At 39.6% G+C, this 25,788-nt stretch overlaps 1 protein-coding gene across 8 annotated transcripts in view; it reads left to right on the forward strand.

Moving 5' to 3' along the window:
- CDIN1 (CDAN1 interacting nuclease 1) overlaps positions 1-25,788 on the forward strand; it is a 207,654-nt gene that overhangs the window by 134,581 nt on the left and 47,285 nt on the right. The window lies entirely within an intron of this gene.

A 25,788-nucleotide genomic window follows, 5' to 3' on the forward strand; every position in this document is an offset into this window, starting at 1 on the left:
GAATTTCAGAGGCGCTCTGTTCCTTCCCTTTAACTTGTACATTAAAACAAAACAAAGCAAAAAACATATTTATTTCCCAATGAGTTGAGTCAAAAGCCTAATTAACAGTATGTCTCCAAGTCACATTAAACTAGAGAAGGTTAACCTATGTGATAAGAAGCTGTCTATAAATAACCCCAGCCTGGGGGTGCCTGGGTGGCTCAGTCGTTAAGCATCTGCCTTCGGCTCAGGTCATGATCCCGGGGTCCTGGGATCGAGCCCCACATTGGGCTCCCTGCTCAGCGGGAGGCCTGCTTCTCCTTCTCCCACTCCCCCTACTTGTGTTCCTGCTCTCGCTCTCTCTCTGTCAAATAAATAAAATCTTTAAAAAAGAAAATAAATAAATAAATAAATGTTTTAAAAAAAATAACCCCAGCCTGTCCTTTTAGAGCTTAGCTTCAGCCAGTTCTGCCTCTGTCAAGGTTTTGGGAACTTGTCTACTCTTACCAAGCCTGCACACGTCAGTATTTTCTGGCTACTTCCAAGCATGAAGTGCATTCACGTTTAAATTGTCTTCATTTTAGGACACCTCATTCAAAGACAGATCAATCTCAGAAGAGTTGTGTCTTTAAGTAATTACTCTTTCATTGAGAAACTGTTTCCGGACCAGTGTTGTTATTTTTGCAACTAGTCATTGACCAATGTATTCACTGTTCAACACTTAAAAAAAAAAAAAAAAAATTAATTCAGCGATTATTTAAGGACCTTATTAAAATCTCCAGTGCCTAGGCTTTTGTTTAAAATGACACTGTAGAACAACAGATGCATAGTACAGAGGCTGGTTTCCAGCTTAGCTCACAAAGATGTAGCCACTAAAAATGTCTGCTCTGTGTTTCCATTAACTTGAGTTTCTCAGTTTAAATTATTATTCTACAAAAGATAGCATGAACTACTTTGTTCCTAAATAGTCATACAGTAGATTGAGTAGTACTTGAAGATGTGTTGCATTTTGAATGTGGGAAAAATAATGCTTCTGCGTGATAATGGGTATATGATTTGCATGTGCGTTGTGTAATTCACAATATACATATGCATTCATCATGTTATTCTTTGCAATTTGATGAATTATGTCAGTTTATTGCATATGTCTGCATGTACCTCATCTCTTAATTAAAGCATTAATCACTAAAATTACCAAAGATACATAGTTTTACAGTACTTTTAAAATTTAACGTTGATCTTTGCATAGTAATACACATATTATTTCTAATTGGTAGACTATACTAAGACATTTTAAGTAAGGATTTCTGTATTACGATTCTACCATATCAATTATTTTAAATATGCTTGTCTTAATACATACTTACAACATACTTTTTAACAATTTTAAATCATTTTTATTTGAGATTAATTTCCTAAATCACTTAAATTACCAAAGACATACATAAGTGCATATATATATGCATATTACATGATCAGCTTTAAAGCTCAAAAGACTATATATATGTCTTTCTGTACTTTCACATTTTAAAGTTGATCTTTGCATAGTCATATACATTATTCTAATTGGTAGACTGTGATAACACATGTTCAGTGAAGATTCCATGTTATGATGCTACCAGATCAGTGTTGGATATCTTAATATATATTTGCCTCACCCTTTAACAGTCGTGTTGTTTAATAATTTTTACTTTCATTCGAGATTCATTATACTTGGTGTTACTTTTCCAGCACGTAGTATTATTCATTTATAAGTAATAAACACCTGCTAATCCTGTGATTCAGTCACTTAGAAATCCATACCTTCAGAACAGAATAAAAAATTGTGAGGCTTGGAGGGAAAGATTTGGAGGCAAAGATACCACCCGAGCACAGAATTAAGCTGTTACGACTTTGGTGTTAACCAAAGGGGGAGGCAAGGCGCATGTTGCTGCATCCCTGCTCAGTAGCCCATTTAACATGTCTTTGTGCAAAATTTTACTCACTTAACCCCTAAACTATTACTGTAACGTTTACTACCATCTTTCTTCTCAGCCCAAGACCTTGCTTCACGCTTCTCTGAGAAGAGAGGCCTCCCACACATGACTTCTTGAAGCCACCCCCATTTTTCTCTCTGTTTTTGCTCATTCTTTCCCCTTGTGTCAGATGAAGAGGATTTCTGATTCCTTACTTCTTCCTTTCCTCACTTTTCCCTCTTCCCCAGAATTGCAAGCTTTGCCCATGTTTTCAAAGTCATCCTTGGTTTATACCCTAGAGCTCCGAACTTGTTTCTTTCTTCCCTCTGTCACCCAGCATCTTGATACTTATTCGTACTGGTGGCCTCTACTTCCACACCCACGTAATGCTAAAGAATTTGACATCCTCCCTTGGTTTCAAAGCCACTGAGCCATGTATCTGTGAAGTGCTGCTTTGATACACCGTTGCTTATAGCCCTGCATCCTACTCACCTGCCTAAACATTCTGTTTTTCCTGATTGAAAGGCTAAGGAATCTGCCACTGATCTAGTGCTTGGAGCGCAGAGCTATTTCAGAACCAGGAAAGCAGTGGTCTCCCACACTTGATTCTCTCCTTGTTTTTTCAAGTCTCCCTGCACATGGCCAGCGGATTCCTCTTCCAAGAGCATGGCTCTGAGGTGACACATTCCCGCTGTGTGTTGCTCATCCCCATCCCGCTCTACTCATGGAACTATATGGGCCACATTAGCAGATTTCCTTGCCCACTGGCTTCCTTTTGGGTTCAGTCAGTGGAAGGCACCCGCAAGAGACCCAAGGATGCAGAGGAAGTGCCAACAAAATAATCGTTCCCCCAGCTGCTTCCCTTTGGGGATCTGCTCAGATTGACTGCCCTGCATGCAACTACCAAGTCAGCCCTGTCAGGCGGACCTTTCCATTCAGCCAATCTCAGCTTTGAGCATCTCCTCTCTTCTCTTTCCCACTCAGGCCTCAGGGTGGTAACAAACATACCTTTCCCATGCCTTTGCTCCTCCATGTTACAATGCCTGGTTTCTCCCTGAGTTTGCCCATGAGATCTGATCTGCCCTTCTTCTGAATTGTTCAAATGAAATGATTCATCTAGAGTGTAGACTGAAGCCAACAAGTATTGCATTTGAGACTAAAGTTCTGTTAAACACATTTGGAAAATACTACACTAGTCTATGTGTTGCCAGAATGTGCCACCAACACATGAAAATGATAAGGAGGTGGACCAGGAGGTTTCATCCTATGTGCCCTTGCCCTGGCAGGGCCTATCTGGAATACGACCACCAGAATTATGAGGCACCTGTGAACACATCCTCTCCAACTCCCTTTTCTCCAGGTGTCTCTTGTGTTCTGCCCCTCTATTGTCTGGGTCAATTAGTTACAGTCCAATTAGTTACCATCCAGTTAATGACTGTCCACGCCTGGTAGGCAGTCATGGGATCAGACCACTGTACAAGTCATTCGGGCAACCCCAGCCTGCTTATGGGTCAGGCGACCATTACTGAATCAGTCCATTGTATCCAGAAATGTAAGACTCATATTGATGGCTCTTTGAAATGTAATGTTATTTGATTTCTAAGGTACCATATTCTCCCAACCTTGGTGGTCATTCCTTTGCAATCTCCATTCATGGTCCCTCCTCTTCTACCTGTTCAGTTAATGTTGGAGTGTCCCAGGACTTAGTGTTTGGTTCTTCTCTATATTCTTTTTCTTGGTTATTTCTTCCAGCCTTATGATTTTAAATGCCATCTATATACTAATACTATGCAAAGTTTTATGTCTCCATCCTGGACCTCTCCCCTGAACTTCAGACCCATTTACCTAACTGCCTATTCAACATCTCTACTTGGATATATGGTAGACGTCTCAAACTCAGCATGCCAACTCTGAATTCCAGATATCTCTAAAGATTTTCCCCCTCCCAGTTAATGACAACTCTATCCCTCTATCCTTGGAATCATTCCTGTTTCTTTCTCTCACACTTAACTTCTGATCTTTCTGGAAATCATGTTGATTCCACCTTCAAAAATATATCCAGAGTCCAACCGTTCTTCACTCTCCTCAGTGCTACCACTTGGTCCAAATCACCATCATCTCTTTCTAGGACTGCTGAACTAACTTCCTAACTGGTCTCCCTGCTTCCACCCCTACCCTCCTACAGTCTTTTCTCAACATAGCATCCAGATCACCAAATAAAAGTCAGACCATGTTAATCCTCTGCTGAAAAATCTTGCAGGCATTCCCTAATTGATCCGGAGTAAGAGCCCAAGTCCTGACATTGGCCTCCGAAGCCCTGCACGCACCCTCCAGTCATTGCTATGGCCTCACCTCCTACCACATTCCTTCCCACCAGCTCTGCGCCAACCACCCTGGCCTCTTTGCTGTTCCTCTAGCTAGATGGGTACATTTTTGCCTCACGCCCTTTGCGCTGAATGTCCCCCTTGCATGAAACACTTTCCCTAGATACATACATGGCTCAGTGTCAAAAGTCAGACACAGTGTCACTTCTCAGGTTTACCCTGACCACTCCCCCAACAGCCTCCCCCTTCCCTTCTTCCTTTGTGTTCCTCCATAGTCCTTTTCACCTTCTAACACAATCTGTACTATCCCTTATTTGCCCCACTAGAATTAAAGTTCTTCAAGGGCAGGGATTTTTGTCTGTTTTGTTTACCGCTGTATCCCAAAGACTAGAACTGTGCCTGGCACATAATAAAGCTCTTAATAAATATTTGTTGAATAGATGAGTAGGTCTTTCTTGAACAAGCATGGTATATTTTTAAATGTAAATATCATATCAATGTTAATGGCACAAATTGTTCATATTATCAGCATTCAGTTTCCTAAAGTTTCTGACACTTGGAAGGAATGTGTCAACTCTAATATATTTGTAAGAGAAATAAAGAGTTAACAGTCTTTCGATTTTGTAGTTTGAAGAAACCAGGCTATCCCCTCTCTCTGTTGCTTTTATTTTACCAGGAAGCCCACTGCAGTTTGGGGGAGAAATAATGCCAACTTTTAAAAAGAAATTAGTGGCATTGTTTCATACGCCATTAGTAGGTTTAGAGATGATATTACACTTAATTTATCAAACCCTTTATGAGAAATGCACACTGTGACACATGTTAACTCTTACTAGTGAGTATCAAGCTTCAAAATTAATTATGCAAATATTCCAAATGTTACCAAATTTAAAATAAAGCAGAAGAGGGGATCGTGAAGCCAAGTGGAAATAAGTATGCATCCTCCTATTTCCATTTTGATTACAGAGAATTATACAAAACTATTTCATTGAACTTAAAAGATCCACAGTATTGGCCGTCTCTGCACATATCACAGCCAACAAAAATTGAGAAATTAATATTCCAAATGAAATATCATGCAAAGTCTTATTCTTTTTTTAAATTTGATTTGAATATCCATCAAAAGTGCTATATTTACTATACAAATCCATATTTGTTAGCAAAAATAATTATATTTTGTATGGGAAAAGAGTTTGCTTGGGTCAGAGTTTCACTGAATACTATTTGTTGAAAATGCTCCCCCAGAAAAGGTTGGGTGGCCAAATGATTTGGGAAAATGTTGCCTACTACATTAAAATTTCAAAGGCTCTGAGAAGTTCTATAGCAAGGAGATATGTGGGTCTTCATTAATTTTACATTTCTTAAACTTGTTTGACCAAAGGATCACCTCTTGCACCTAATATCTGTGTCCCCTTTGGAATACCCTCTTGGGAACTCATGGGGTCTACTGAGGGGTAATAATCAAACCAGTGGTGGGATGTGAGAGAGGTGGGGGGGGAAAGCAGGTGTGCTACTGCTTCTGAGCTGTCTACAAGGAGGTTTTTGGTACAGCCACCGGGCACCCTAACCAACCATACTTCTCGAGGTTCAAAAGCCCAGATGGCATCCGCTTGGACCCGAGATCACAAAGTGAAGCGTTCACAGGGGACCAGGCAGACCACTTAAAGGGAAGCTCTGTTGAACTTGAGAACCAGTAGCACTTTGACATGGAGCAGCCAGCACTCAGGCTCAGCCTGCGGTGGCCATGTAGGTGTAATAGGCCCAGTATGGCCAGATCTTCCAGTTCTTCAAACCATATTGAAAGTTCAGATTTTTATGTGTAGTCTTCTCCATTTTTGAATGTTGTTAACTAATTCCGTTTTTAAAAGAACACTGGAGGCCAGACAAAATACATCGCAGGACCTCTCCAGGGTGTGACTTCCACCTAAGAGGAATTGGCAGAGCAGCTTAAAAAGGAGAGGCATGTGGGGTGACCTCAAATGCACTCTTTCTACAGACATGAGATCCTTGTAGAAACAAAATAACTTTACCTTCAGTATTTTTGAGACTGGAATGTTTCCAGTTGGGTCTAAATCTCCTCTGTCTGAAAAACCTTAAGGATCCGTTTACTTCATTGCCTCATCAAATAATTATGATGATAATTTAATATTTGTAAAGCATGTTTGCAGTTTACAAAGTCCCAACATTGAAAAATAAAATGTTCTCTAGGTATATTAGTCTGCTAAGGCTGTCATAACAAAATATCACAGACTGGGTGGTTTAAACAACAGAAATTAATTCCCTCAGAGTTCTGGAGTCTGGAGTCTTGAGATGATCAAGGTGTAGGCAGCGTTGTTTCCTTCTAAGGACTGTGAGGAAAAGATTTCTTCCAGGCTTTTCCCCTTGGTATGTAGATGGCTGTCTTCCTGTCTTTGAATCATCCCTCCTCTGTACATATCTGTGTCCAAAGTTCCTCATCTTATAGGGACACCAGTCTTACTGGATTAGGACCCACTCTGATTACATCATCTGACCTAATTACCTGTGTAAAGATCCTGTCTCCAAATAGGGTCAAATTCTGAGGTAATGGGGACTGGGACATCAACATATGAATTTTGGGGGGCCTACAGTTCAGCCCATAACACGAGGAGAGAACTTTCCAGAAAAAAGAAAAGACTCTCAGTTATTTTGTTTTGTCTTTTGGGTACCTGAACATTGGATACAAATTGTAACCACAAAATTCTATACTTAAACCAGGAAATTTTTTTCTGTGGATTGAGAGGGAAAGAGTAAATGAAACCAAGTATCCAAAGTTGTATATGGTCACCTAGGAAAGGAAGGGTTCAAACTATAGATCCATTTATCTGAACCACCGTCAAACACCCAACCAGACAAGTTGGAACATGTACCTAATAAACGTGTAAAATATAGTATGAATTGAATACTGTGATCCAAAAAGAGAGATGAAAGCTTACCATTAAATGTTCTAATGCATAAATGTTCTTAGGATCTCGGAGTTTATGCAGAGCAATTCATTTTTTTTTTTTTGTGCGTGTTTCACATTATTTTCTCTTGTTTTAGTGTTCCTTAATACACAGGAAAACAACACCAAAAAAAACCAGTACTTTTTTAGATTTTAATGGCCTCACAGAAAGAAGGTAAAAAGTAAAACAGAATCTTGAATTCAGCACTGATTATGTAAACTTTTTCAAATCGGCTTCAAATTCAGCTTTGTTTTCTGAGCTGCTTGCTCACAATTTTCTTTGCACCTTCATAGATTTCTGAGACCTCTATGTGCTTGAGTTGAAACTTCCTTCTGGAGCCTTCCTATTGTTTGTTTCCCTGTATGGGATAAGTATTTCCAAATACAGACTAATTTTCCTTCAAAACTGTAGCAGATTGCTGAAATTCACTCATTCACATATTCATGCATTTATTCCTTTCACACATGCTGTGTGCTAGGTACTCAGTTAGACATTAAAGATCAGGTACGCATGGCTCCTAACCCCAGGATTTAACAGTCTGATAAAATGAACAAAAATGTAAAACAGCATTAGTGTGTTAAGTGCAGTAGCTATTGGCATGGGGTCCCCAGAATGGGAACAATCACTCAAGCCGTAGTAAGCGGGAAAGCCCCAAGCTGGGTCATAAGAAAGGCACAGTAATTTTCTAGGTAACTGGTTAAAAGGCAGACTGAGTTGTATGTTGCAAAGGTGCAGAAGCATGAAAATTCATGGTATACTTAGGGAATTGTAAGTACTTTGGCATCTCTGAAGAATATATCGCATGTCAGGAAATAGAGGAGTGGAGACTGAAGAAGTAGGAACCAGGTCATGAAGGGAATTCAGAGAAATCACACGGGCATTGAGGAGCCTTTGAAATATTTTAATCAGGAAAGTAGCATTTTTAAAAGATCATATGGAGAGCAAAGTGAGGGATAAATTGGAAAGAAAAAATACCGAGAGTTAAGATGCTATTGCAACTCCATTCAAGAAATAAGAGGAAAAAAAAAAAGAAAGAAAGAAATAGAGGCAGTAAATGAGGTGCTTCTGAAGAGGGTAGACCCAAGAGCCAGGATACCACCCAGGCAACCTGGCTCTGCCACTTACTAGCTGTGAAGTCTTGGGCCAGTCCCTTAACTTCTCTGAGATTCAGTGTCCTCATCTCAAAAATGGGAATAATAGACTCCACTTTCTAGGATGCTGTGAGAATTAAATGGGTTTCTATGCATGAAGTATTTAGAACCATGCCTAGCACATAGTAATCATTCAATATCTGTTAGGTCTCACTATTGTCATTAATTGTTAATCAGTAATGGCTAGCCCTAGGACTAGGATAGATGATAAATTTGAAGCACATTAAAACAGGAGAACTCGGGAATGAATTTGGTAAGGTTGTAGAGGAGGGTACTCAGCCCATTCATAGCCTGCCATTTGGCCTAAACACCTAAAGATAGTTTGTGTTCTGTAGAGTTCCTTCCTGATATCAAGTTCTAACTGTACAGCTTTTATGTTTTAATCGAATCAAATTCAATGGCCAAAACAGCCCCAGCATTTCTGCCTCTCCGTCAATGGTTGCTGCTGACAGGATTCCTGTCACCTCTATGCTTGAGACCTGGTAATGGGGTGAGCATTGCACACACCCTTGGTGTCCCATAGTGTAAGAGAAACCACAAGGCAGTACAGAAACCCATTGCTTTAAATATTTTTCATTCTTAAAGAAACACTTTCCATTTTGATTTTTTTTTTTAAAGCTGGTGAAAATTTTGGTTTTCTTTCTTTTTCCCTGAATTTACTGAGCCTTTGAGAAATCCATCGCCAGATGATTAACAGTAGGAACTTTGCAAACTTTTTTTTTCTCTCTCTCTGTTTAATGGGAAAAATCAAAGTCTTTGGCACTCTAATCTGATATTTGTAAAAAGGAATTCTGCAGTGAGAAAGAAGACCCACTTTCTCTGCAGGCTTTTCAGAGCAACATCTGCTTCAGTGGAGACAGCAGCTGGCTGCCCAGCGCCTCTCCCAGACTCTGTGGTCTGTACCCACAGGGATGTTGGTTATCCTGGTTTCTTCAGAGGGGAGCAAACATCAGCCAGCCGTGCTCCTAGCATTCTTTCCATTCTTTGGTCAAAAAGCCAGAGAACTGTGAGGTCTGAGTATCTCTTCTAACTGCATCAAAAGGACTAGGTGCCCCCCAGGGTAGGCCAGGATGGTCTGGTTGAGTAAGAACCCCTACTTTCTTTTCCTGTTAATGTAAGCTGCTTGAGGACAAGCTTCACTCACTGAACAGACGCACATTGAGCATCTACTGTGTTCACTGTTCTGGGCACCAGCAGTGAAGCAATGAACAAAACAGGTATGAGCTCTGTCCTTAGGGAGTTTGTATTATGATGGGGAAGACAGAAAAGAAGCAAGTAAATGAACACCTTCTTTTCAAATCTTGATAAAGGGATCAGGGAAGGTCTTCCCGACCAACTATTGTAAAATACATCTTGATAAATGAGTTGAATTGCATTCTACCAAATTGAATTGGATCCCTCTGTGCTTCAAATTTAGACTGGAACTGTGAAGCCTTCAAGTGTCCTGCCATTTTGTGCACAGCTTTTTGAGCCCGTGTGTAATTTGAGGCATTGGATATTTTAGCTGTAGGGTAATCTCTGTGGTATGAAGCTTTTCCGGTAAAAAATGCTGTTGACCTGAATGCTGTAGTGTCTAGCTTCCTACATCCCCAGAGTTGCTGAGCACCTATAATCTCATTCCCCACTGCTTTTGTAAAAACAGTAAGCCCATAAGTAGAGAGGGTAGATAAGTAGCCGAGGTCTTACTGTCTGTACACTTGAGAGTATATGTATGACCCGGTTACAATAGGTAGATCTCAGTGACCGCCAGCATATATGTGCAAGTTAAACACCGGAGGTTTCTTGAGCATTATAATAAAACTAAAGGGAAAAAATTTGCATTTTCCCCAGCATTTGTAAAAGCAGTGATTCATTTATACCCACTAAAATGTCTACAATAAGTTAAACACTTCATTTGTTTCAGCACAGAGCTAGGGCCCTATAAAAGGTAAGTAAACTTGTGATTGTTTTCCATTAAGCATCCACCCAGTGATAAGTAGTGAACTTATAAAGACATGATGCTGACCTGAATCAACTTATTGTATCTCCATGTAAATCTATTTAACAGTTTGTTCAACTTTGGTATCTGTTACAGTCTGAATAATCCAATTCTGACCTCAGTGTTATATTAGACAACCATTACTTCCAAAAAATATGCATGGCCCATTGGGGAGGACTCTAAACTCCAACGAATCTATGGAACTTTCAAACAACTATTAGCCAGTTTCCTTTCTCATCTACATTATTATTCTATTACTGATACAGATTATATGTATCTACCAAAATTTTGTATGAATGTGTTATTTTCACATACTCTCAGTCAATATGTGCTAAGGGCAGAATTGATTCGTACCAATTAAATTTATTCATTTCAACTAGTATTAAAATTTTTTCAAATCATAGGACACAAATATATACAGACATCCTATTCATAATTGTGCCATAGTTCTTAAATGATCTTTTAAGTTAATTTTTAATATACCTCTTAAGCCTTTGGAATAAATGAATCCCTGATATTCTTGTGCTTGCTACTGTTTTAAGCACTAAAGATTGCTGTGTGTGTGTATGTGTGTGTGATTTGCTTTCTAAATAAAAAGCATCATTTTTAGGGAAATTTAATTTCCAAAATAGAGATTTAGAAAAGTTATAATTGTACTGGGTAATCATTTTTACTCTCATATTGTCATAGAATTCTTTCTAAAGTAGAAAATCATTTTATGGATTCCTCTGCCATCCCCTCATCTACCCCAAATCACTCTACTGGACAAATAGAACTGGAGATTATAGTCTTCACATACTAAAAATATGCTTAAAGATTATGTATTTTGAGATGCACCTACACACCTGGGAATTGAAATAAAAGGCATAATAAGATTTGCCTGTCCCAGTCAGGTTCCTACTGGTCATGTCTTTAAATACATCCCTAGCTTTTTATTCATTTCCTCCCGTCATTCAGTTGATCACTGAACAGCACCTGGACCAGGCACTCTCCAGGCCTATGAATACAGAGATTCCCCAAAATACAATATCTGCTGTCCATGCACTGAGTTTAACAAGGGGTGCAGACCAGTAAGCCAAATGGCAAATAAACCAACAACCGCAGCATGGGAAGTGCTGGGGCTGAAATGTGCCCAGAATACAGAGTGAAAGCTCAGGAGGCTCATTTATATGAGCCCCGGCTCAGAGTGGAGAGACCGGTGAAGGGGGAACAGTGTTTGGAACAGAAGGAACAGCATGTGCAGACGCATAGAAGCATGAAAAAGTGGAGGCTGTCAACAGTATGGTTAGAGCATAAGGAACCGGAGCCAGATTAAGAAAAGCCTTTTGTGTTACCACAGACTTCAAACATTGTCTCTGGGGCAATGCACATAGGGTTTTTTTTAAAGCAAGTTGCTGACACAATTAGAAATATTGTTAAGCCATGGTGTGAAAGGCCAATTAGAGATGGTTGGGGTGGTGGTTATTTGATTTTGTTCACAGTTTTGTTTTTCAGTGTAGAAATATAGGAAAGACTAATGAAGAGAAACCAAGTAGGGGGTTATTGTTGAAGTTCAGGTGTGAAATGGAAAAGGAACAAAAGCAGTTCAGTAGAAATGGAAAAAAGGAAACAAATACTAAGGATATGTGTTATCCTGTTCCTCTTGGTTAAAAAACATGAGTTAGAAAGTAGAGTATTTATAATAGGAGTAAAACTCAGAATACTGAGTAGCATTTAAATCATTTGCCCTTTTTAGTGTCCAGTTTATTTGCAATGGGACTTGAACCAAGGGCTCCTGATTTCTGCTGTTCTGTGTTCTTTCCCTCAATGCTTCATCTGTAGCAAATGGAAACAAATAAAAATAAAATTATCTGTTATCTGTATCTTATAAAGTATATATGGACACATATCCACATACACACTTAGACACTGTGAATAAAGGAAAACAAGACATTGCTAAAAGTTGGAACATTTTCTACCAGAAATCCTTATGGAATGTGTTTTTAAATAACAAGAACATTTTCAAATTGTTGGCAGATTTAACAGTGCATTTTTAAACTTTATTTTTAATTTATTTTTATTTTATTTTTTGAGAGAGAGCATGTGTGAGTGGGGATAGAGGGACAGAAGGAAAAAGAGAGAGAGAATCCCAAGCAGGCTCCACATCCAGCACGGAGCCCAACGTGGGGCTCTGTCTCAGGACCCTGATCATGACCCAAGCCGAAATCAAGAGTCAGATACCCAACCAACTGAGCCACCCAGGGCCCCAGCAGTTAGTGCATTTTGAAAAAATATTCCAATCAATGTGCGTTTCCTCACTTTAAACAATGAGTGGCAATGTTTGCAAAATGTTTGCTATATCATCTCTCTAAATAAAAGTTGATGGTTCCCATAACACTTGTGACAAATATTTTTGTGTGAGAATATAGTTTGCCTCTCAGGTCATTCCTATATCAATTTATTTTTAGAGCACTTAGATGCAGTCAGAAGGGTTCACAAAAAAGAACAGGCCATTGCATGGCTTCAGTTAAGCCGAGGGATTTCATTCATTGCATGCCCTTTTTATAAGTAAATTTTCTCAAAGCTGTGGTTTTCTTCTCACTTTCATTCATAAAGGTTGGTGTCTCTATTTCCTGGAAAAACTCTGAATTCAATTGCTAGAATTAAGCAGGATTTTTTTTTTAATCATACATTTATAGACTTTATAGCTAGCTAACTCCTCCTGTAGATGTAACTGCATTTTACCAGTGAAGAAACAGGACCAATGAGATTAAGTCACTAAGTGTTGAATTCTGTAATCTGTGGGTCTGGCAAAACATTTAAAAACAGAAAGGAATGGAATTAACATTTATGGTAGGAATTGTTTTAATTTCACAGGTCTTTAGTATTATATAGCTTTTGTCAATCACGCTGACATGGAGAACTCTTTCAATATAAAACATTTTTCTTAATAATTAATAGCAACCAATAATATTATTAGACCCCCAACACCAACCACCTGCTGACCCCATATAGAACCTGAGGATGTTTCATGCTGAGTCTTGTTCCCTTACTGCTATGTAGTACTACACAGTGCATTAAAATCAGCTTATGATAAAAAAAATGTTAAACATGAAGGGAGATAGTCTAGAAATTATTTACATCATTAGTTACAACCCAAGAAACAGTATAGATGAGTAGAAAGGGCACAGGTTTGGAGGAGGGAAGGGCTAAGTTTGATTCCCATCTGGCCACATACATCAGTGTAGCCTTGGGCAAATCTCTTGATTTCTCTTACCTTTTTTTTTTCCCCCCATCTGTAAAACGAGCACAATTTGGATTCTTAGAGGATTTAGTGAGTTCAAGTATATACAGCACCTAGAACAAAATACACATTTGATCAAAGGTAACTAGAAGTACTGAATACCTGGGACTGCCCTTAGGGAAACCAGTGTATGCCAAGTCAAGGACAACAGATATTGCAGTGATATGTTTTTGGAGTCACTGTCAGGTCTTGTTTTGTGACTTTGGTACAGCCCTCTGCTGTGGGGCCCACAGTGTCGTCAGAGATCCCCTTCTGTTTAGTGTGAGGCTGCTAAGAATCCGAACACTTCCTGCAGGGGAAAGCCAATGCACTAATAAAATATCTCCTTGTCCAAGAGCCCACACAGAGTTTGTCTGCAGCAGGGGACTTTGGTTCCCCCTTTTTTTTTTTTTTGTCTTTCTTTTCTTTTTTTCTTTTCCAACAGCTGCTTCCCTGCTTGGAGTCACATCATAAGTTGGGGTTCGTCATTTTTCTTTTCCAAGATCTCAGATACTTGAAAAATAAACAGATTTTTTTTTCTGTGTTTTAGATTTAAGTCCGGAAAAAAAAAAAAAAAATTATAGCAATAAACAGGGGGCGGTGGGGGGGCAGGGTGTACATTAACCACTTGGGATTATTTCAAAGTAAAAGACCATTTACTGGATTCATCGGACCTCTGATTTGAGGATCAGTTTTTTTAAAAACACCACCAACCACAGACTTGTAAAGTTTGCAAAAACCACCGACAGACCCAAATATGTTAAAGGTTGTAATCTCTTGAAAGGAGTTGGTTGATTTTCCTGTTGCCCCTCCTATCAACTTTAACCTCCAACCTTCTCCGGCATGTATCACTACAAATAAAACTGCTGAGGTTTGACAAGAGGATATAAAGTCACTAGGGCCATTGCACAGGGATGGCCACATGATTTTCTTCAGCCTGAGATGAATGTTCCGTAATTTGGGCTTTTCAATAGGAAGTCATAAACACTCAGTCATATCACTTTAGTTTTAATAATTACTGTTTAAAAAAACAGAAATACACATATTAAATGATGTTTGACAACTGGAATTTAGTGGTTTTGTTATTGGTTGTCTTTGACCATTAACGTGGATTTCTGTTCTTAATTTTAATGTATACGATTTCAAGCAAGCAGCATATGATATTGATATAAACATGACGTTTGTATACAGCATTATAAATGAATTTTTAGTTCGTGATTCAGACAAATCAGATGACAAAGCGCAAACAATGTGTTTGTATTGCTCTACTAACTTAAAAATAATTCCCCTACCCTGAATTCACCTGCGGGGCTGTTCTTTTCAGGAATTTGGGACACGGGGCTCATGTGGCACCGTTGATGCTCGCCAGGGTTTCTGAGGTCCAGTTACTTGTATAGACTCTCAAATAATTCAGCCGTCTGTGGACATTATTCCTTCTACACTAGATAAATGCTATCTTATGAGGTCTCTGGCACCATTCAGTCTGAACTCAGCTAGTTCTCTGTTACTGGTGTCTGAGCGGAAGGAATGGGGGCGCTAGTACATCGGTACTTGAACAGTGGTTCTTGTTGTGGGTTTTGGTTTTTTTCTTGTAAGGTAGATCTGTGCGTTTTTGTTAGGTCCAGCTTAATAGCTTCCAATCAAACCTGAGTCTCGGTGGTTTATATCTCCCAAGTGTTCTTTCTTCAGCCTCACTTTCTCCCGACTCCTGTTCCTTTTCTGGGGCAACTGAGCAGAGAAAGGATGAATAACGTGAAGGAGTTGGGAAGCTGGGGACAAGGGACAGGACACTGATTAGGTCCCACCTGACTTTTTGGTCACCTCAGCAGAATCCTGCCTTGCAGCAGAACCAGAGTGCCTTCTGCAGAAGCATTGTATTGTCATAACGAAAGTGCATTTGTGTAAGGACTCCTGAGCCCCGGTCACCTAAGCCCATCACCTCTTCCTGAGCAGAGCAGGATCCAGAGCCTAGAAAAGATCTGTGTGTTGGTTTGTAATGGGGGGGGGGGGGCGCGGGGGGAGCAGGAGATGGGGGTAAAAAATAGAACAGAAAACTGTGTGGGTGTGACCTGACATCTTAGAATTCTTAGAAAACTAGATTTTCATAAAATCCTTATGGTTAAAATTGTTGAGACCGTTAAGAACCTCGCTGCTTCCTCCAATGGAACACTGCAACTTTATTGTATAAATCCAAGGAGTAATTATTAACAACAGCTGTAGTGATCTCTTGCATTTATACAGCACTTCCACATTCATTATTTCATTTGAGCCTAACCATCCCTCTAGGAAACTGAAAGCATTTTAATGGATAGTAAAGCAAAGGTTCAGAAAGATAAAGTGACTTGTCCAAGATTAATTCATTAGTGTCAGAACTAGGATTGCTTTATTATTCAACGAAACCGTTGTTTCCCATTTACTGTGTCCCAAGCTTCCAAGGATGAATGCGAGTCCTTCCCTCAAAGAGCTCCCAGTCTGTAGTGTGTGTGGGAGAGAGGGTGGGGTACTGTGGTGGATGAGCATGCTGGGAACATTAGGATCACTGAGGCAGGGGCTTGAACTCAGTCATGCAGGAGGAGGCAGATTCTGATCCAGCTCTGTCCTCATGCCAAGGAAGGACAGTTTTAAGAATGTTAGTTGTTTAGCCAATTCACATTTCTCTTCCCTTTTTAAAACTTTAGAACTAAAACTTTAGAAGACTAACAGCTATAGTATAGAAGAGGCCCAGCCTGACAACCCACCTGGTGAAAAGGGAGACCAAGACCTACCAGACTAATTAGGAAAAGCCATAGAGACCAAGAGCTGGAGCTGTGGGGCTACTTCAGTGGATAACTCAAAGGTTGGAAAAAAAAGAAAAAGAAAACGCATTTGACTTTTTGCTAACATAAAATGCCAGAAACCTCCCATTTTTATTTTTTATATATCTGTCCAATGACATTAAAATAAATAAACCTTGGGGCGCCTGGGTGGCACAGTCAGTTAAGCATCTGACTCTTGGTTTAGACTCAGGTCGTGATCTCAGGGTCATGAGATCGAGCCCCGCGTTGGGTTCCATGCTCAGTGGAGGCTCTCCCTCTTCCTCTCCCTCTGCTCCTCCTACTCAGGCTCTTTCGCACATTCTCTCTCTCTCTCTCTCTAAAATAAATAAATAAATCTTATAAAAATAAAAATAAATAAACCTCTAAAATTCATGTGATGCTACTGGGTAGGGGAAACCCATTCTGATTGATTCAGATATTTTAAACTTTAGATCAGTAGTCACAAAATAAATATTTTGACTACTTAACCAAGTGTCCTTTATCTTTGCTTATACCAAGAACTTCATTCCTTTTATTTTATTGATAAAACATATCTATAGCATTAATAAATTTAGAACAGGCAGACATGGGTTGAGATGAGATTCAGCTCATCTCTTAATGTCATAAGAATGCTTGTGTATTCCTGAAAAAGATGTTCTTTTAACACTGCCCAGTCCCACCTTGACAAACAGTTCTAAAATGAGTAGGACTACAAGCCCGTCTCATTCTAGTTGCGCATAGCAACTCTGCATCAGGAGAGAATGTATGTATGTACAAAATTTTGAGTAAAAAGAATGATTTCTCCCCACCAAGAGTAACAGTGAGATTTAAGACCCTAAGATGAAGCCCAGAATAAGAAAAGTCATCCTATTCTAAGTTGAGAATGAAGAAACAGGAGAAAGACCTTCTTGCCTCAATCCTCTTTGGCTTGAATGACCTTTCAGGCACTGCTAAGTGTTCCCCACCTGGAAGCAGGATAGAAACAGATTCAAGCAATGGAAGAAGTGGAGGCTCAGAGTGAAAACGTTGAGGAAAAATAAAATTAGATAGCTCCTAGAGCTTTCAGTCTATCTCAGTGTCTGGTTGTAGCAGTGCCTTAGAAAGAGAAGTGGGTATACACTGGAAAGCGCTCTTTGAGTGGCTTTTTGCTACCACATTTTGGCTTAAATAGGAACTGGAAGCTGACACTGTCTGGTGAATCGCCGTTTACCTCATCTGGGTTGGCTAACTGGGTGACCTTTACTAAAGAGGTTTCTGTTACTGGGCCTTCTCATGCATTACTTCCTTTAAGGATAGAGGACCCCTGGATCTGCTAAAGATCCACACGGTTCCTGACCTGGGTTCTGTGTTTCTTACTACACATCACCGAGCTGACTTGTGGAACAAAGACTCCTTCAAGCCAAGATGAAGAAGAGAGATCTGATTAGCTCTTCCTTTTCTCCTTGCTCTCACTCACCCTCTCCTACCAACTACCAGCCTCATCAGTGCACAGCTATGGTAGACTTCCTTTGTCCTCCATTCACTTTCCGTACCAAGATGTTACAGTCATTTACCTTAATTTAAGCCCATTTTTGTCCCCTCATCCCCGTAAGACTTTTTTTTTTCTCTTTTGGCCATTGTTAATTGGTCCAGGAAAGCTCCTCATGACTGATTTTCTGCTCGAGTCAGCTTTTCTAAAGTCTCATAAAATCTTGAGAAGATGGAGAGAGGTGATGCCCTAGCAGTCTCCATCTTATGCTGAAAGTTCTGGAATTGCTAGAGGGCCAGAGGCTGTACAGAAACCCCTGAAGACACAGATTGCTTTCTCCCAAGACCCACCTTTCCTCTTACTTCCCCACCTTATTTGGGGTGGGGAGTGGGAGTAGTGAACAGGGAAGTCAGAGGATATTACTCTACAATAAGATTTACCTACATGTAGATGGCTTATATCCTGTTACCCATATAGATAGGGCACTAAACTTTTATTTATGCAGAATAACTCTCCTGATCGCACTAAACGACATTACATACTACTTAATTCATTTAATGACTCGGAAGCTACCTGAAGTTTAGCATTCTAGAATTTTCTATATTGGAAGGCGGAGTAGATGAGACGGGGCTACATCTCCGACCCTCAGGTGTTTAGCCTGTTGACTTTCTCCTCCACAGACTGACAAAGAACAGTATCTCTTTTGAAGTGATTATTGATTTGTTGAGTATTGGTGAGTAGAAAATAAATTTAAATTAAATGTCCTATAGCTGGAGCAGGTAGAAGGGGAACAAAGGAAAACTTCCTCTTTTGTGGGCTGCTGAGAGGTGATAGCTCTTGAAATGCATTCTGCTAAGTGATCCCAAGCTAATGCAAATTAACAGTTGTTTTCTTTCAGAACTGTATGACTGAATAAACATTTACCATTTGTTTCATTTCTACTCATCTCTTAGAACAGTTGCTACAGGTCTTAATAGTAAGACTTGAAACATATAATGTATTAGCCTTGGCACATCAAAATATTGTTCATCTTCCAAACTTGAGATATTCCAGTTTGGCTTCTCACTGAGTTTATAATGTTCTGAGGGTATGTATCTAAAAATGCATCTTACTAATCTCCTGGAATTGATTAAAAAAAAAAAAGTCCCTGTAACTTGTCACTCTTCCCAGCTTAAACATGGTCTGTCAGTTGTGAGATTGACGGGCATTGTGGTACATTTCAATCTTAGGAGGGGCCTGAATAAGAAATTTGAACCACTGAGTAGCATTTTGGAAGAGAGACCTATGATATTTGTGCAAAATAATAATGAGGTTAAAAATGGAATTCCAGGCTTAGCTGAGAGAGAGCGGTGCTTCCTGCTTTTTTTTGTACGAGCCTTTCTCACCCTTCAGTGCGATCACCTTTTCTCAGTACACCAGTGTGGCGGGTAAAGAATTTCAGCAATTGAACAACAGTATCAAATAAATTCATTTTAGGAACTCTCCTTAAAAGTTTATTCCAATCGTTAACATTCCTGGAGCTGGTAGTGTCTGCCAAGCGCTCAGCGCTTAGTTCACATGCAGCAAATTTAGCATGACAAAGTTGCTCCTGTTTTTTGCAAATGGGAAACCTGGAGCCCCAAATGGAGCCTCATGCAGTAAACTGCAGAATGGAGATGAGATCGGAGAGATACAGTAGAAGGGATTATCTGGGATCATGTAGATGGTTTGCAGTTGCCTTTGTATGGCTACTGGGTTAGATCATTCTTGGCAAGTTTGGTGAATTAGTATCCTATTCCTGAGTCTCATTTCAATACCTAGTTTGGAACTCTTCCACTCCTTGAAAACTTCCATTGAAATTTTTATCAATGGTATTTGCATAGACAAAATGGAATCAAACTATTGACATGTAGGTTTTTTTTTTTTTAGAAAGCAAATTTATGTGAATGGTTTGTCAGTAGAGATAATTTAGCCAAAGGCACCTGTCTTCTCTAAGGACTCTGCCTGAAAAGACTTTTAGGGGGAGCTTGGTGAATTTTTTTGTCCTTAAAATAAAGCTGTTTTTGAGGTATGAGAGAAGCTTAGTTTTTGAAATGGCACAATGAGTAACAAAGGCCCCTTTTTACCCCCCCCCCAAAAAAAGGACTAAAAAGGACATTTGTTAGACTCTTGAGGAAGAATTGTGCAGTTAACATAAAAGTCTAAATATAAGAAAAGGGAGAATTGTAGGAAGAGGAGGAGCAGGTAATACTAGGCGATGCAGGACCCTGGAAGCAACTCGTTTTACAGAGATGACTACAATCAAGCTCAGATTCAAAACTCAAGAAAGTGTGTTTGTAGTGAATGAAACAGCTGGAGGATAAACCTTAGCAGAACATCCAGTCACTGAGTATAGACACGCAAGGATATGCATGTGTGTCTCTCCCCGCTCCCCCCCTTCATCTCCCTCAGTGGCCCTGTATGTATATTCTGGCAGACGAGTGGCCAATAAGCAGTCTTCATAATGGTGGTCAGGTGATTTGTATTGCTGGATTTTCAGAATAGACAAGGTTTATCATTGACTTGAAGATGGAAAGTACCCTACTACTCCACCACCGCCCCCCCCCCATCATTTAGTGGATGTGTGCTGAGTATGGCCAGAATTATATGTGTGTTAATGTGTCTTGAGCCCTGACCTAAACTGTAGATGAGAAGGGTCTTTAAATATTAAAATGCAGAAGAAACAGAATTGCTTGTGCAGTAGGAAAATGCACAGGATTCTAAAGGTAGGTCTCATCTTTTTATGGGGGCAGCGACTGCAAAGGCATACATTTCTGTCCAAAAGTAACTTTTGAGAACTCCCTTTAACGAAAATACTAAATCACTCCTCTCTTTTTAAAAAAATCCAAGTTACAGACTATATAACTTTGAAGTTCTCAAATCTTTGGAGTTTATCCCTCCTACATGTCAGAGTTTAAGTGCTATGTTTTGTGTATATGCTCATGATATTTGAAAAAGCCCTAAAGAAAAGCAATTATATCATTGTTTTCAAAGAACCCTAGAAGCAAGGATAAAGGCTTTCAGAAAGAAGAGGGCAGTATAAACAATTATAGCACCTGAAGTCAGATGCAAAATTCTGTCCTAATTATTGGTGATGATTAATGGAGCATAAAGTTACAAGCCTTGAAAGAATTTCAGAATTATTTTTCTTTGATTTTTTTCTACCAAAAAAAAAAAAAAAAACCACCCCATCATTTTCTATTTTAGCAGTTTCCACAACTTAAACATTAAATTCTTATTGTTTGATTTCTGTTATATTAGTAGTGTGTGTTTTGCAATTCTAATCTTCACGTTTTTCTTTCTTTATCACTGAAGTAGGCCTTTTGAAGCTGGGAAATTTTTCATAGCAATATTGACAGTGTTCACATTTGCATGATGACAGCCAAGGAATGGAGCAGTAATTTTTGAAATTGCAGAAGTATTTAGAACACTGATAAAAGCTGAAATATATTTTTGATGGATTGAAGTTAAGCATACATGATTTTTCCTGCTGTCAAAAGGCTCTGAATTTCGTGAATATTTGCCTGCTGCGAGAATGCAAGATTAACATCACAACCATCACCCGGGCACCCAAACCCTGCAATTTAATAGCTTTTTAGGTTCTTTCCTTTTTCTAAACAGCAATTAATCTCATTTTAGTACAATTTTCTCGTTTCTGAAGTCGCTCATTGAATCGCTGTTTTGTTCATATTTGGCTTCAGCTCCTCTGCATAGTCATTAAAGTCCCAATTAATGTCACCTTTAGCTGAAGAGTACTCATTTTTATTGAGAAAATGACAGTTGCTGCCATGAGTAGTGCAGTGTAATATACATTAATTGCCCTGTAACACTGGTAATTACGAGTTTTTCAAGCCTCTCAGTAAACTGTCATGCCTAGACAAGACTGTGCTAAAATAGATTACTCATTAGGGAGACCTGTCCTATTTTCTGGTGGGTTCTTAGTGTTGGTTTTAAAAAAAAAAAAAAAATCTTGAGCTTGAACAAATAGTTGCCAAGAGCAATTTCCTACAACAATATCCTTGTGTTGGGTTTTTCAGCCATCACTTAAGATTGCGGTCAGCAAACAGACAGAGTGCAGTGGACGCTACAGATGTTGAGTCTGGAGCATTTATTTATGTGGATCACAAGAGCGGACTTAACGGTGTTTCATTCGGGGTTGAATACAGCATATAACTGAAGTGTCCTCCTAGAGGGTGTTGTGTTAAAACAGGTTCATTTCCCAGTGTTCAGAGAGTATGTGAGAGAGCCAGTATCCACACTTGCTGAGTCTTAATCACCTCTGTACGGAGTCCGGCAAGGAGCATCGTTGATGCCTTTATTAAATCCATGTGAATAGTAGAGTAGATAGATAACTTTGACACTGAACACGGCAAGCTTTATATGTATGTGTGTGTGTGTGTGTGTGTGTGTGTGTGTGTGTATATATATATATGGTTTTAAGGTGCAGTTTAAAAAAAAAATGAGAATTATTAGTTGGAGAGAACTGAAATAATCTTACATATGAACTACTAGCCCACAATCTTTTTTAATATATAGTTGCTGACTGGTGTGCTTGGCAGCAGGCTTTTTTCCCCCTTCTCTCTCTCTTTCTCTCTTCCTGTCTTTCTCAAATCGTGTTCCTGATTTCAGTGTAGATACAATTTTTCTATTCCCCATTTCTATCATATTTCATATGTTGCTGCTTTAACACAAAATAGACAACTTTGAAGCCCATAGTTGCCCAGAACTGACAAAAAGGAAACCTTTGTTGTATCCTTGCCTAAAGCAGGTGTTATAACAATCTGCTCTTTCCTTCTCTCTCTAAATGAATTTTGTCACAGCCTTTCAAATTTTCTCATGGTGATGAGCTAATAATGAAAGTAGATAGTACAATTTGTGCTGACCAGGTAGCAAGTGCCAGCTCACAGCTGAGGATAGTTTAAAAATAAATAAATAAAATATAGCATTATATCACTGATTTACCCATTACACAGCATTAATAGTGAGAGACCTTGGTGTGTTTATCTGTTTGTATTGGTGTGCATTTATCGAATTGTTTATGACAAGACTAATTGGGGTAATTGTAGACACTGAAATTACCTGTCAGCTATATGTAACCACACTCCCTTTCTTTCTGACAAATGATGACAACTGAGGGACCCCATAGCATTACTCATGATGGCTTTTCGAGTGGTAATAAGGACAATAGGGGCCCTGGCTAATTTGACATGGACAGCCTTCACAACAAGAAGCCAGCTAAATGACTTGTCAGGAGGGGAAAGAAGTCAGAAAAGTAATGGAGTCCCCCATGGCGCTCTGACAGGGAGATGAGGCAATTTCAACAGAAAGTGAAAAGGCTTCAGTTTGTCAAGTATTTAGAACAATCAGAGAACAGCTAGAGGCTTGGAACCTGACAATAAATTTGTGAACCATGGTAGCAGTCTCATATAGGTCAGTTACTTCATGATGGCTGCACGGTGCTCAGAGGGTTCTGCCCACGCCACGTACCTCACTTCTACCAACCAGAGCTTTGTCACCTGAAATTTGTGCTCTGTTTTACACAACGGGGATAATGGCTGAGGTTAGGGAGGCTCCGGGGTGGCAAGATGGTGTGAGTCGCAGTCGCTAGCATGTGGGAGAATAAAGAAACAAAACCCTAGACATCTACTAGGGTAACGGCAGCCCTCAACACGGGTTGGTGTTAAAGCCACCGCAGTGAGCCGTAGTCACTTGGGTTAAGCCAGAGCCAGCTCCTTTTACGCCTGCTATTACTCAGACACAAGGTACTGTGCTGCTGTTCACGGGTCGAGATACCACTAGCAGCACCCGTTCCTCTGATTCTGTGAGGCACTATCATACCGATCTCCTAACAAGCGAGACAACTGGTGGAGGTGGCTTCTGACCCTGACATGGAAAGGGTGGCTCAGGTGTTAAGCACCGTAGTGACCTTTCAGCGGTTACGTTGTCTTGAGCTTCCGGTTATGATAATCTCTTTGTTGTAGCAAAGCCGGTTCCTAAACTGGGTGAGGCACTTGGCCTTGGTCTCCTCATTTATAAAATGAGGAGAGACGGGTTGATCACATTTGTGCAAAAAAAAAAAAATGCTTGCACGATCTGTATGCACCTACAGTTCAGGATGATTTTATACAATTTGACGCACATCAGGCTCTTGCAACAGATCTTCTTCCCCCTCAGATCCTTGGAAAGGTAACAATACCCTGCACGTAAGGAATAGATCACCTCTGTGTTTAATAGGATTTTTCTCGTGATGATTTCAAAGCATTTAAGCTATAGAATCTCTCTTTAACGTTGTCTAAAGAAGAAAGTCTGCATTCAGTGCTTATTTATACTGTATTAGTTGAAGGTTTTGACCCTTTCTATATATTGCGTATCTTAATGTATCTGTTCAATTTCTCAGTGTAATTTCAAACACACAGAGCTTCACAAATATTGTTAAACCTAACTACATAGGTTGCTTAATGCCCTAACCAACAGTTCAGAAGGATTAGAAACTCATCAAGAGAAAATACCCATAAAATGGTTTTTGTTTTTGCATTTATTTGGGGGGTGAGAGTGGATGGGAAGGAGGATTCTCCTTATGCCCGGTTACAGTTACTGTGGGCACATCCAATTCATTCCAGGGGTTTTGAGCTGTTTGAGGGTTCTTAGTGTTTCTTCAGCACTTTGAGAGCAAAGTAAGTATTCCACCATACCACGTCCCAGGGTGGAGGGCAGGGATCCCAGCAGTGGGGTCCCGGACACCAGGAGCAAAGAGTAAGCTCTCATGGAAGTGGCTGCAGAAGGATGGAGAAGAGAGGTGCCTTGTACCCTCAATGTCTATGCTCCCAGATGTGCAGTTAGAATTTGGCTTAAAATGTCCCAGGCTATAGTCTACAGAAGTGTCCTTTTCTTCTTAAAGCTCCATCTCTTGACAGGAGTTCTCCTTTTTGAATTTCAAACCCATATTTGGGATGAGTCTCCCCAGTTAGCTCCACTTTGGAGATACTGTTTATGTTTCTCACAAACATTTGCTCAGCTAAATATTTTCTTCCCTTTGGGGAAGCAAGATTTTTATTTCTATGAACACACCCATCATTTGAAATAAATTATAGTTGTCTTTTTGTAATAATACACATTTAATTCTAAAAGTCTGAAAGCTCCAAGATCACAAGAACATAAAATCATCATAATCCTAGTTCATACCCATTATCCCTATTAACATTTTAGCAAAAATGGGATTATAGGGAATATGCTATTGTATATTCACGTGTTGTTCACTGCAGAGGACACTGAGGTTGTTTTTCCTGTCTATGGATACAGTTCTACATGACCCCTTGTAATTGGTTCCTAATGCTAGCATTATATGGAAATATAATTCACTTAACCTCCCACCTGTCAGAGGTGTTTAAGAGGTCAACATAAACAACGCTGTGATGAACATGCTCATGACAAAATGAGTGAAGATATAGAGAGCACAATAGCATCAGTCAACCTCTTATTCTGTCTTGTGCAATCTGCCCTGTTATAAATGGAGAATGTTATGGCACCTGCATTTTTTTGTACCATGACGTGATCATTTCAATTTTCCTTCTTAACATGAAGCTAAAAGAGCCATTTTCATGATGCCCAAAATTCATTTATCCAGTTGTCTAGTAACAAACAAGCACAAACAAAGGTAGGTTGTGCATACACATTTTTTTTCTACTGTCTAACCTTCGGAGCTTCCGAGTCATCTGTACAGTTATTTCACAGAAGAGCAAAGAAAGGTGATGTGTTGTGCTGCAAAGATGATGCATTTATCTGTTGCCTAGAATCTGTAAATGTTGATTCATTTCCTACCTCTGTCCCCACCTGGGGCTCCCATCAGAATCTAAAACCAGCTTTTAGTTCTGTGAGTTGAAGTTATAAGCAGCCAA

The sequence above is a fragment of the Leptonychotes weddellii genome, chromosome 9 (genome assembly GCF_054177405.1).
Source record: "Leptonychotes weddellii isolate Sample4059 chromosome 9, ASM5417740v2, whole genome shotgun sequence".
NCBI lineage: Eukaryota > Metazoa > Chordata > Mammalia > Carnivora > Phocidae > Leptonychotes > Leptonychotes weddellii.